Source organism: Cupressus sempervirens, chromosome 4, assembly GCF_028749045.1.
Source record: "Cupressus sempervirens isolate cs-2001-9-10 chromosome 4, ASM2874904v1, whole genome shotgun sequence".
NCBI lineage: Eukaryota > Viridiplantae > Streptophyta > Pinopsida > Cupressales > Cupressaceae > Cupressus > Cupressus sempervirens.
In genome coordinates this window covers 455,117,860-455,132,119 of record NC_143121.1, presented here as the reverse complement: position 1 = coordinate 455,132,119, position 14,260 = coordinate 455,117,860, and positions in this window count along the sequence as shown.

Here is a 14,260-nt window from a genome sequence, read left to right as displayed (position 1 = left end):
TAATCATAGTCAATACCACAAGTACCACAACAAATACCACAATAAATAACCCAACATGTATCACAACAAGGACCCTTTTGTCTTCTAGGTACTAATATACCTCCACCACCTAGTGACACATCACTTGACTCTTCAAACATAGAAATGTCAAAACCAAGTAGACATTGTTCTTGCCATAGAAAATGATCTACTCATAGACTCAAAAGACTTGAAGAGAATACTATCATGAAAAACCCTAATGAAGAGTTATTACAACAATTTAAACAAATTTCCAAACAATTTAAGGCATTTAGAGTCTATAAGAAATAGGCTCCATATATAGAAAGAGACTTATGTCCTAATCCATTTGATAATAGTTTGTATATGGCTCCATTCCCAAAACACTTTGAGGCTCCAAGATTCAAAAAATATTGAGGAAAAGGAAACCCCATTGATCACATTAGGGAATTTTATGCCTCTTGTACCAAACTCAATGAGGATCCCACCTATCTCATGAGATTGTTCCTTCATTCTCTAGGTGGGCCCACACTTGAATGTTACTCCAAACTTCCCAGTACTAACAAATCTTGGTCAAAGCTAGTAGATAAATTCATCTCCCACTTTGCTTCAACATTACAAATAAGGTGACACTTTCTAATTTGTGTTTAGCTAAATAGAAGACAAGAGAACCATTTATCACATTCTTACTACATTGGAGAAGTTTAGTCAGTCAATGCTTATTAAACATTCTTAAAGAACAACAAGTTAACATGTGCATTAAAAACCTACTCCTTGACTTAATGTATGAACTCAAGATCAAGTTTCCAAGCACCATTTCTAAACTGATGAAAAAAGGGGCTAGTATCAAAGATTCTCTTATCCATAAGGGAATCCTCAAAATGAACAAGGAAAACATAAACATGAACTCATCTAATGACATAGTAAATTTCTTCTCCAAAAATAAGAATTTGATCAATGATACCATTGTAGATGCACGTAAAACTAGCATAAACAACCTCAACTAACTTTGAAAGCTACAAACCCTACAAATTTGCAAACTCCTAATCAAACACCACCTCCAGAATAGAAAAGTAAGACTTTCACATAGGATGAATCTCAAATACATCCTAGAAACAAAGATAGAAAATTCACACCCTTGGGGATACCTCTTGAGACTACACTTTAACAATTACTTAGTAACAACTTCCTACAGTTAGCCTCAATAAAAGAAAAGCCACTAACTAAAGCTTCTTGGTGGGATGACAAAAAATTATATGATTACCATTGCACCATACAACATAAGACCTCATCATGTTTTCAGCTAAAACATGCAATAAAAGACCTTATTGATGATGGTATGATCACAATTGATCCATCACTACTAGCATCCAACTCTGATCACACTATTTTCAAAGATCCTTTGGGTAATCATGATAAAGAGAAGGTCTCCAGTTCAAACTCAAACTCACAAGGTAATTAGAATTACACATGCACTAGATATGACTACACCATCAACTATTTCAATGAGTTTGATTTTTGCATATACACATTCATCTTAAAGGTTGAAGACCCTCATTGTTTTGTCACTACTCTCCATATTGTTGTAGTTCTACAAAACACACCCCATTTCTTATCAAGAAATGGGGACCCCCTACTTTAATTTTGGGCCTTTTGGACTCCTAATCTAGGATTTGAGCCATTTTGAGGTCTCCACAAGCTCCTAGTTCATGTCTAGATCATGTCTAAAAAACTAAGAGGTCAAAAAAATCAAAAAAATCAATGAAAAGAGCTAAGTATTGAGAATTTTGGTGCACTAGGTGCACCACATGAACTGTGCTAGTGTGGCCAAAAAAGGAGAAAATGTTTTCAAATGCACAGCTACATACTTGCATAGTAGTGCACCTATGTAGTTGCACCAAAGGTGCTCAATACCTATTTAATGGGAGGGGGGGTCCTTTAACCTTACCTTGCATTTTCTTTCTTGACTAGTGATCCCTTCACATCTCCTCCTTTGTCACATCTCTACTCCACATCTCTCGCATGTGTCACAGCTCTACACAAAACTTGTTGTAGCACCCTCTCTAATTCTTCTACGCAAATTAAAAATAGCACAAACCCAAAAAGGGGTGTGTAGTAGCATACCTAGTTGGATGCACTACTCTACACCCCCAAAAATTTAAAGAAAACCCCAAAACTTGAGAGAGGTGCGCAGTAGTGTACCTAGTTGGATGTGCCACTCCACATCTCCCCATTTGAAAAAATAGAGAACTAAAAAATGATGAACACACCAAGTCTTTAAAATTGGTGCACACTAGTGCACTAACTTGGTGCACTAGTGTGTACCAATATACATGAACTCAAAATAAACCAAGCTATGTGTGCACTAGTGCACCTAACTTGGTGCTCTAGTGTGACCTTATATAAGAATTGGGTATGAAAATTGCACATCTGGTGCACCTATGAGGTGTGATAGGTGCCCCAATAGTCCTTTAAGGGGTAATGGGGACATTAAATAGGGTTTTCATGTTTTTTTTAGCATGAGGGTTTTTTGGTTTTGTATGAGTCGGTACTAGGATTTAATTAATTAATTTTTCTCCAACCTCAAAATAATGGACATCCTTATGTGCAGATATTATGGTATCCTCTTCAGCTTCCATGGGTGAGAAAATGGCACTAAAACCCATCATCTTCAAGTTCTAAGGCATTCCTCTAGAAAAATCAAGGTTTCATGATGATTACTCAAAAATCAGAGATATAGAGTTAGGACACATAGATTTGGGAGAATTCTTGAAGATATGTAACAAATCCACTAAGAGATGTACAATGGTTTCCTCTTTGATTTGCTTGGGTTTAGTGAATGTAACATCTCACCCAGTGTCAGCACAATCTTTAGAGCTCATTATGACACTTGCACAACATTTTATCCCAGAGAAAAGGGTGGTGAAGAGTGTGACAGGAGAGATCATTCTCAATCTACAACCCAACAACATTGAGAAAGTATTCCATCTCCTGAGGGTAGATCAATTTATCAGGCTAACCTATGAGCTAACAAAGAGATGGTATAGAGACCACTTAGAAGAGGCTTCTAAGATCATCCAATCCTCTTGTCTTATAGAGAAGACTCCTCTAGGGAGGACAACTAGTAAAGTAGACATGATAAGGGGGTATATGAAGGAAGATATCGAGTACTCAATCATACTTTTGAGTAGAGTAATGGGTATTCTGATAGCTAGAAACCTATATATCTTCATGGTACATTTTATCAAGACTATCAAGATGGAAAAGATGCCACTTGACTGGGCCACTACTTTGAGTGAAAATTTGTGTGAACAATTGGATGTGGTAAAGGACAAAAGGAAGTTCTAAATGATGTCCTACTTGGTGTACTTATTAGCCATGAGGGTGACAAACTACCCAGGGCCATACAAAAGAGGCAACATACAGGATCCTAATGCCTAGCCATATATTTTCTATCCACAATTGTTGAAGAAGAGACTCTCAAGGAAGAGCATTGTAAATAGAATTGTTAATGATTCCTTCATATTTTCCATAATCATATATTCATAGAAGGAGATTATGTGAAGAGGTTATTAGATGATGTAGTGGCACAGATAATGGCACTCAAGGCATATTACATTCATTTTAGAACATTCACATACCTAAGGGTAGCTAGTACCATAGTCAACCTGAAGAAGCTTCCAAGGTATCCTAGTGACAGACTTGTTCTTTTGGAGATTTCTTGACAACTTGAGTCTACATATGATAGATTTAGGAAATAGTGTAAACCATGTTGGACATAGCCTCTAATCGTAGGACCTTTTCAAGTGAAGAAAAAGCAAGATATTCCTTCTTTTGAGTGTGAATGGGATCAGTATTCCTTAGAAGAGTACAATTCTCCATGGCTATGTTTTGATAATATTGGGAGAGTACAGTATCTAGTAGGAAAAGAATTCACACATGAAGAAGCTATTGAAGACCATTGGATGAATGCAAAATATGACTAGGATGTCTATATCAGGGATTATTGTAGGATGACTTTATATTTGGTAGAAAAGGCTTTAAAGATAAATATTCCATTGTAAATATTGCAATAAGACTCAAGGGAGTTGCTTGACCCTTTGTTCAATGATGATAAAATTGGGGAATAACCCATTATTAATGTTGAGGTTGATAAAGAAGAGAATGATGATATTAATCATTGGGTGAGGCACATCATCAAAATGATGTAGGATTAGATCAAGAAATCATTTAAACTTGATCCAATACATGAGACAGTGGTTTTCCATGCATAGGCCCATCCAACCAAAGTAGAGGGAAGAAAGTCACCATCCCTACCTTTGCATCTCAGTCACCCATTAGGCCCAAAATGGTATACCAACTTGACAGACTAGTTGGATACTATCACCCTCAAGAGGTAAAAGGAAAGATAAAAAGAAAGAGGATTTCTCCTCAAAGAGTTGAACCAAAAGAGCATGAAATCCTTGCATCTCCACAGAAACAAGAAGAAAATATCCAAGGGCCAAAAGATACTAGAACTTCATAAGTCTAGGTAGACCCTCAAGTGCCACCAGTTACACCCAGCCAAGTAGAAATAGAGATTAAAATTCAAGAAGTTTCCCCTCCTCAATAGGCAGAACAAGTATCCCCTTGCACACCTAAAAATGGAAAAAAGATTAAGACTCCTATCAAGAAAAGGAAAAGGTTGATCAGGAGGGTAGTGCCTTTACCTTTTGACCTAGAACCCATTCCTAAAGAGGAAGAAGAGGAGGATAAGGATGATATACCCTTGAATAGAAGAACCCAGCTAGCAAGAGATATGGAGCAAGAAAGAAGAAGAAGTTTTACTATTACACTGCCATCAATTCCAGAAGAACCTCTATAGACAACTACATCTAAGGATGAAATTCAATAATGGATTGATGAGCAAGATGTAGAGGGCACTGACATATTTAAGATGTTGGATTTTGATTTCATGCTCGTAGGCATAGAATTAGAGGGAGACAAGATCCAAGATACCCCAACAAATGAGCCCCAATAGGAAGACTGGACACAAACACCACTAGAATCACAGGGTCTAGAGATGACTCCTTCATCCCTATTTCAAGTTTTAGTTATAGATAAAGGATCTACAATTCCCCTGCCTCCAAATACTAAAGAAGAACAAATTCAAAAGGAGTAGGATGAAGAACTACAAAAAATATCAATTGATGAAGTGTCTAGGGAAGGGAAAATGGTTCGATATCCTCAACAAGCTCCCCAAGACACTAAGGTAAGAATAGTGAGCTCCACTAAAATAAAAACTACAAAGGGAGAACCATCATAGAGGGAAATAAGCTAACAAAGGAGCAATAAGAGAAAAGGGTTGGTAGAACAAACTCCATCATTCTCAAGAGGTAGGCCTTCGATAGAATGAGTCCCAAGGTGGTTACACAAAGAAATGATAAGAAGTAAAAGACCACAATTCAACATCGATGAAGAGGATATGATTGAGTTGATTGAGGTTTTGAGGAAACCCAAGTCCCCTTCAAGAGAAGAAAGAGCATTAGTATTCATCAACAATGATTGAAATAAAGATTTATTTGCACAAGTGGCTATTCCTCCTCATGATGTTGATTTTGAATATTTGGGTCCATAATATTATCAAATTAGAGAGGTTATGCTCAGGAAGCCCACATTGGATATAGCCAAGTTGATGATCACAATGGGGATGAAGGAGGTGTTCAAAAGTTTGAAGCAAAAAGGGGAAAAACTAATGATACTTTGTAGGAAAAATGAAATCCTTGAATTATATTTAGCATAAGTTGTCAGTCCCTTGGATCCTAAACACCCAGAGGATACTCTAAATGCTACACTTGATAGAAGAGATGGGGGAGGAGTACGTTTGGATCCATTTTTGAAGGCCTATTAGTAATGGTGGGAAAGTTTTGAAGAAAAGGGGGTGCTTACCATCTAGGGAAATCTAAAGCTACTACATGGTATGGAGGAAAATGTAGAAAAAATGGTATCAATTTTGAAGCAAGATTTTAGTATCATGGATGAAGTACATGCATGGGGTAAATATTTAAAGGTATTATAGGCCATAAAGGGGCAAAAGTATAGAATTCTTGTAGATGTATATATAGTAGAGGAGTTAGATTTAATTGATGATTGGATTGAAAAGATAGCATATAGTAATAAAGTAATGGAAACATTACGTACGGAGATCCATCAGCTCAAGGACCAAGCTTGAGAGTAGATTTTGCAAGTAGAGAAATATTACAGTGATGCATGTCTCGAAATTTTTGAGGATGATGGAAGGAGAAAGTAATGCTAGTAGAGGTAGTGGTAGAGAAGTTCAGGAAGATTTGTGAAGAAGCTTCTAGTGATGAGGATATCTAACAAGCATTTAGAACAAAAGAAGCCTTGCTAGAGTTGGATACCAAACTTGGGGATTTTGCTAACTCATACTGAAGTAGAAAACTACAGACAAAAGGTCAAGGATAAGTAAAATGCCTTAGATTTACTAGATGCAGAAAAATTCAATAAGATTATTAAGAAATTCAAGGGCAAGCATCCATACATAGCTCTAGTATGAAGGGGAACAAAACCCATAAGCTAGAATTTTAGTTTTGACACTTGGTGAAGTTTTTGCATTTTTGACCATCGAGGTGCACTGGTGAGCTGGTGAGCTAGTGTATTGCTACACTAATGTGCTAGTGTGCAGGTGCAATAAAGCATTTTTTCTAAGGTGTGCTTCTCCAGAGGTACACTGATAGTTATCTACTAGTTCCAAAATTAGAGCTTTCCATGCATCAAAAATGCATTTTGATAGTAGTTTAACTCTGATAGATTCCCAGTGAAGGATCATCTTCTATTTTGACATTTCCACATGAACTAAAGGCTCTCTTCTTCTTCTTCTCTCATAATTTATTTGTTTTATGACATGTAAAGGCTCATGCATCCAATTAATAAATATAAAAATGGATGGAGTTCTACTAAGCACTAGTTAGATTGTTAGTTTGTATATAATTAATTTTTTTTATTAAATTAAAAGCATATTATTGCATGAAGATATCTCTCACTCTCAAAAAAAATTGAGGAGATGATTTCTTGAAAATATAAGATTGTAATATGTAATCAGAGCCACCATTATTTTGCAATATTATTATGCTTTTGGTGCTCACATTTGGAGTGTAGTGATTCTTGCTTGAATGTGTCATTGTTTTGTGAATTTTTATTCATGGAATCATGATTGAGCCAAAATTTTATTGCATTATTTTTGGTTGTGTGATCTCTTTTAATTTTGGTGTATGCTATGGTTTTAATAAATTCTGCTGATGTATCTAGCTTGAGAACAAATCACCAAATTGTGCTTGTGTAACTCTTTGTCTCGCATGAGCACACTTTCTATGGCCCTACGATTTGATGAAGAGTGAAATATCATACAGTTATTAAGTTTCCCATAGATGATTGCATCAATGGAATCAAGGAAGCATTTCTCCTATTTTCATTGGTTTACTCATTGATTTCTTTGAAAGCTTAACTCAAAGACGTGTTGTTTCTGTAGCTTATGTCCATTAGGATTTTATTTTCACATTATTTTCTTTAAAAATATTGTTATTTTCGTTACTAACCCCTTGTCAAATTAAGATTTCATATTAGTTGCATTATTAGATTGCATTCATTGGAAAACATCAAGTTTAAATAAAAATTATTCTTTTTTGCATGTTTATTTTGAAGTAGTGAGAAGATTCTACATCTCATTAAAAATAATTCAAACTAGCTAAGGCCTCCTCATGAACAAAAACTTTTATCTTCAAATGAGCAAATATTAATAGTTCATGAGATCACCCAGAACCTTGGAGTTGATTCACAAGATTGACTTTTCAAGCGAGGAGTTCAAAAGAATTTTTGCCATTTAGCATCATGCATAACGACAGGTCAACACATACCAAGATCACTCTACATGGAGCTTTATCTAGACCTATTGCATCTACTAGACCTACACCCCCTATTAGACCTAATGTTTTTATGGCATCTAATTATAGCCTTGTTGAACAACTTGGCAAGACCCCTACATAAATATCCATCTTGGGCCTACTGCATGCATCCCCCCAACATTAGAATATCTTGGATCAAGCCCTTAAAGAGTCAGTACTCCCAAATAACATTGATGTTGCCCAATTCCAAGCCATGGTTGGGAAGCTATCCACCTCACAACATATCACATTTTCCCCTCATGATGTTCCTAAGGACAAACCCAACCATAATGATTCCCTTCATCTCAAAGTCTTTATCCATAATGCCAAGGTCAGACATTTCTTAATAGATGGATGAGTAGGGTTGAACATTTATGCTCTTAAGGTTGTCAAGGATTTGGGTTATTCTAAGGATGATGTGGATCCCTCTCAAAGAATCACAAGAAAAGCTTGTGATGATGGTGAATGCTTCTCCAAGGGTGTCATCATATTACCCATTAGAGTTGGTCTAGCTACTAAGAATACATTGTTCCAAGTCCTAGATATCAAAATGAATTGCAACATGATACTAGGATGCCCTTGGATCCATGCTATGAATTTAGTGCCCTCTACATATTACCAATGCTTAAAATTTTCATATAAAAATGTAGAGGTCACCATCTCTAGTGATCCAGATCCATTCCAATTCTATTCCAATCTTAGAGGAACCATTGCATACTAGGTCCCAACAAACCATGTAATAAATTCACTCGAGTCCTCCAAGCATATTGATCCTTTCACACTCAAACCCACATTAAAAGAAAATCTTAAAATTGAAGACTAAGGTTGTGGTGAGTACTCCATGTCATATGCCTTTCACATTGGGAAACTTCCTCTCTCTTCCAAGTCATATGGTAAACCACATCTCATGTAGAACAAGCCTAAGTTCACATTTCAAAAGAAACCTTCTGTGACTTTCACTCATGGAGGTGGACTACATGAGGAACGTGTCTATGAAAACACATCTATGTGGATTGAAAAAGATAAAGAAGAACAAGAACCTATGCCTATATTTTCCAACAAGTATGGACCTGGATTCACCATCATGTAGAAAAGGGATATGATAGATGTAGTGGCCTTTGATCTCAAAAGCAAGGCATTCTTCAACCCATCACTACATTAGGATGACCTCATAGCTTGGGACTTGGATTCAAACCATTTATTTTGGGTCTACCTAATACTACGTCCTCATCTAAGAATGTGAATGCTCCAAAAAATGAAAAGGCATCTGAGGATACTCTACCTAAAACTAATAGTCTTGACAGTCCTTATGCACTTGACCATATCTTTCTTGACCCTAATAGCCTACCCATGGAGGATAAACATTTAAATCCACCTGTCATTTGAACCAACTCTGCACCTTGGATTAAAACATTCTAAGATCCAAGTCTTCCTACTTTTGAACATGATCCTGATGATACCATTGAACTCGATATCCATATATATTCCTTTGACCAAAGCTTATTCAAAATTGATGATGGCATTTCCCTAGTTTAACCCAAGCTTATTGATTGGGACCAAGGACCACTGACATTTGACCATTTTGAAAATGATGATGCCATCATAGAATTCTTTGAGCTCCATGACTACTTACCACAAGGAGATCACAAGTTAGGATTTTCCATTGACCTAAACATAATGGCATATTTTGGGGAGTGAACTCCATCTTCCAGTTGCAAAATTGGAAAATAGCAAAAAAAAAAAAAAGAAGGTCTCTTGGTGAAAACAAAAAGGTGTTATTAGACCATGAAAAAGAAAAAATAAAGTTTGTATCCAAGGGTGAAAAGCTCTCCAAGGTGCCCAAGGATGGAAGATGAGGCATACCCCCATTGAAAGAAAGATCAACATTACTTGTGGAAATGATAGAAGAGATAAATCTAGGAACACCTAATAACCTCAAGATCATACATTTTTTAGCCTCATTATCACCAGAGGAAAAAAGATGAATTTATCAAATTCTTTCTAGAGAGGAAAATCAACTTCACCTGGTCTTATGTAGACATGTCTAGCCTAGATCCTAAGCTAGTCCTTCATCACTTGCCATTAAAACTAGGAGTAAAAATAGTAAAGAAAAATTTAAGAAAGATGCATCCTCAAGTTGCTATGCTTGTCAAAACTGAATTGAACAAATTATTGGATGTCGGCTTTATTAGACCCATTGGTTATGTAGAGTGGATATCTAATTTAGTAACAGTAAGAAAACACTCTGGGGGCAACCAAATATGCACTGACTTCCATGATCTTAAAAATGCATGTCCCAAGGATGATTTCCATTTACCAAATATAGACATCATTGTAAACATGATAACTAGATATGAGATGTTATCACTGATGGATGGCTTTTATGGCTATAATTAGATAAGAATATCTCCTGAAGATCAACACAAAATAGCTTTTGCATGCCCTTGGGGAACATACTATTGGAATGTCATGCCTTTTGGTCTTAAAAATGTTGGGCAACATATCAAAGACCAATGACTACCATATCTCATGATTTCATGCACCTCCTTATGGGAGACCATGTTGATGATTTACTTTACAAATCCCCCAAAATAAATGATTGTGTTAGCATCCTAGATCAAATATTCAATAGAATGGAAAGATATAAGCTCCGTCTAAATCCCAAAAAGTGTGTATGAGTTGTTTCTAGAAATCTCCTAGGATACATCATTTCTCAATGAGGCATTAAAGTGAATCATGAGAAAGTAAAAGCAATACTTGAAATGCATCCTCTAACAAATTTAAAAACATTAAGAATTCTACAAGGGAGATTACAATATATCCACAAATTCATTGCACAACTAGTAGATAAGTGTCACTCCTTTCAACACCTATTGCATAAGGGAGTATCCTTTCAATGGACCAACCAACGTGAAGAATCTTTCCAATAGCTCAAAGATTATCTTCTACATCCACCAATTTTAATGGCTCCTATTCTAGGAAAACCATTTATTCTATACATATCTGCTACCAATACAACATTAGGAGCTCTCTTAGCACAAAATGATGAACAAGGAATAGAATGAGCCATTTAATACATTAGTAGTACACTTGTGGGGTATGAACTAAATTATTCACTCATTGAATATGCTTGCCTTGCTATTGTCTTTGCAGCCCAAAAGCTGAGGCATTACATGCTCCATCAAAAAATAATGTTCATCTCTAATATTGACTCACTAAAGTATCTCCTACGCAAGGTTGTTCTCATAGGGCACTTAGCCAAATGGGTCATGATCCTTAGTAAATTTGACATAGAATATGTAAAAAAAAAGGAAATCAAAGGGAAAGTGATAGTAGATTAGTTAGCAGAAGCACCTATGATGGATGATCACCACATGTTGATAGAATTTCTAGATGAAGCCATATTTAACATAAATATGGCTAATAAATAGAAGCTTTACTTTGAAGGGTCATATACAAGAAATGTTTCAGGGGTTGGCATTATGATTATCACTCCCCAAGGAGACATAATCCAAAATTCATACTAGATAGCTATCCAATGGAACATTCAACATTTATAGGATTTTGGTGATTACTAGTTAGTCATCCACCAAGTCAATGATTACTATGAAACCAAAGATGATAAATGGAAAATGGCAGACTTTCTTAAATCTAAATTTTTCATTGTCTCTTTTCATCACCTACCAAGGATACACAACAAGAAAGCTAATTCTATGGCTATCATCACTTCTATGATTGATATGCCTCAAAATGTGGAGTGTCATGAGTTCCTTGTCAAGAAACTTTTGATTCCAACATTTGAACTCTCTCATTCTAATTTGTATGTAAACTTGTTGGTCCCAATTCCCCTTGACATCAAGACATTGATGATTACCTACATGCCCAAATCCTACCCCTAAATATCCAAAAATGAATGTCGATACTTTATCTACCAAGTCACTAGATATGTCATCATAAGTGACACCCTTTACAAGAGATCCTTTGACCAAACTCTTCTCAGATGCCTTGACTTGCAAGAAGCTCAAACTACCTTACAAAAGGTTCACAAAGTTATATGTGGAGGTCATTTCAATGGTCTGGGTCTAGCTAGGAAACTTGTTAGAGTTGGATATTATTGGCCCACCATGGAACAAGATGCCCATGATTTTCCCAAAACATGTCTTAAGTGCCAAATACATATCAATCTGATCCACACACCACTACAAGAATTACAACCAATCATATCTCCATGGCCATTTTTTCAATAGGCATTTGATCTTATTGGAGCTATTTTTCCTCCTTCCTCTAATAGTCATAAGTTCATCATCACAGCAACAAAATATTTTACTAGGTGGGTTGAATCCATCCCTCTGACTTTCGCCACTAGAAAGAAAATTTCAAGGTTTATTCTAAACTACATCATATGTTGATATGGAGTTCCCTTGGCTATTATTACTGATCATGGAAGTTCTTTTCAAAACAAAGATGTGGATAAGCTCTATGAGAAGTACAACATATATCATGGATATTCTATTATCTACCATCCACAGGGTAATGGTCAAGTAGAAGCATCTAATAAGACCATTGTTAAGATCCTCCAAAAGACTGTCAATGATTTTGGTCGAGACTAGCACTTACAACTAAATCTAGCTCTTTGGGCCTACTAAACAAGTGTGCATGCTCCCACTAGCACAATACCATACTCTCTTATCTATGGAACTAAAGCCATACTTCCCATTGAAGTTGAAATTTCATCATTTAGAGTATCCCTACAAGATGTTGTTGATGATGAAAAATATAGAATATCTAGACTCCATGAACTTGAAATGCTTAATTAGCAAAGTTGAATTACCTTAATACGTCTACAAGCTTATCAAAACTAACTCAAATCATGCTATAATAAGAAGGTCTGAGGTTGTCATTTTGAGATTGGTGATTTAGTCTTGAAGATGAACTACAAGACTCACCAACATAGAGAAAAACTAGGCAAATTTGAACCAAATTGGGAAGGACCCTATGTAATTACTATAGCATTTGGGTTTGGATTATATCAACTTGCAACCCTGAATGGTGAACCATTGCCTATGTCCATCAAAAACATGCATCTCTACAAGTATTACACTTGATTTTGTTTAAAATTTTGGAAAAATATCAAAAAATGGCAAAAAGTCTTGAAAATATCAAAAAAATAGCAATAAGTCATGAAAAAAGAAAAGAAAAAAGTGACAAAAAGTCATGAAAAAATGGATGCCTTGATGAAAACCTAGAAAAAAAGCATCTTGGTATGAAAATTTGAGTCGAGAGAAAAATTTCATCCACAAGTGAAAACTTGGCAAATAGGCACTTTGGGCAAGTACCATGGTGAAAGCCTGGCAAACAGGCACCATGTGTAATCATGTTGTTGCTCCTCCATCTATCAAGATTCCTCGAGTTTCCCCTTTTTCATTCCCTAATTATATCCTTCATTTTGTAAGACATCCCTAGTCCTTGATCATGGCCTATGAACTAGTTAATGTCCATTGTTATCTTACCGAAGCATCACCCATCTATACAATATCTTTGGCCTTTATACGTAGTCTGTGTCTTGTCTGGGGGCATATTACCTACATAATGCATGAGTTTGAACTTGAACTAGAGGCATAACCCTAAGTACTTCTTATCCATTGGACTTATTGCATAAGAGATTGGAGCTAACACTTGTATATGCTTTTACAATCTTGAAAAAATCCTAAAAAATCAAATCTGATCTTGAAAGAATCCTAAACCTTCAAACAAGATCCTAAAAAAATTCATAAAAATCATAAAATGTCCTAAAAAAATTCACTAAAAATCATAAAATATCCTGAACAAATTCACTAAAAAATCATAAAACGTCTTGAACAAGTTCACTAAAAATCATAAAATATCCTAAAAAAATCACTAAAAATCATATAATGTCCAAACAAATTCACTAAAAATCATAAAATGTCCTGAACAAATCACTAAAAATTGTAAAATTTCATGAATAAATTAGTATCACAAAAACATCACATATCCTCAAAAACCTTAAAAATCACAAAACACATCAAAAGTTTGTAATGAACCTTGTACATAATCATCCATTTTGCATAAACACTTGTATTTTTGTAGACTGAAACTCAAAGCACTGCACTTCAATGACAATCACACTATTTAAGTAATGTGAACCAACAATAAATCCAATGTGTCACTATGAACCTATCAACTGAATTCACAAATAAAACCATCACATGATCAACTTGTCAAACATTGTCTAAATACTTAAAACACTAAAAAGAAAGAAATAATGTACAAGAATACTTTTTGGCTCATGTTGTTTACTGAGT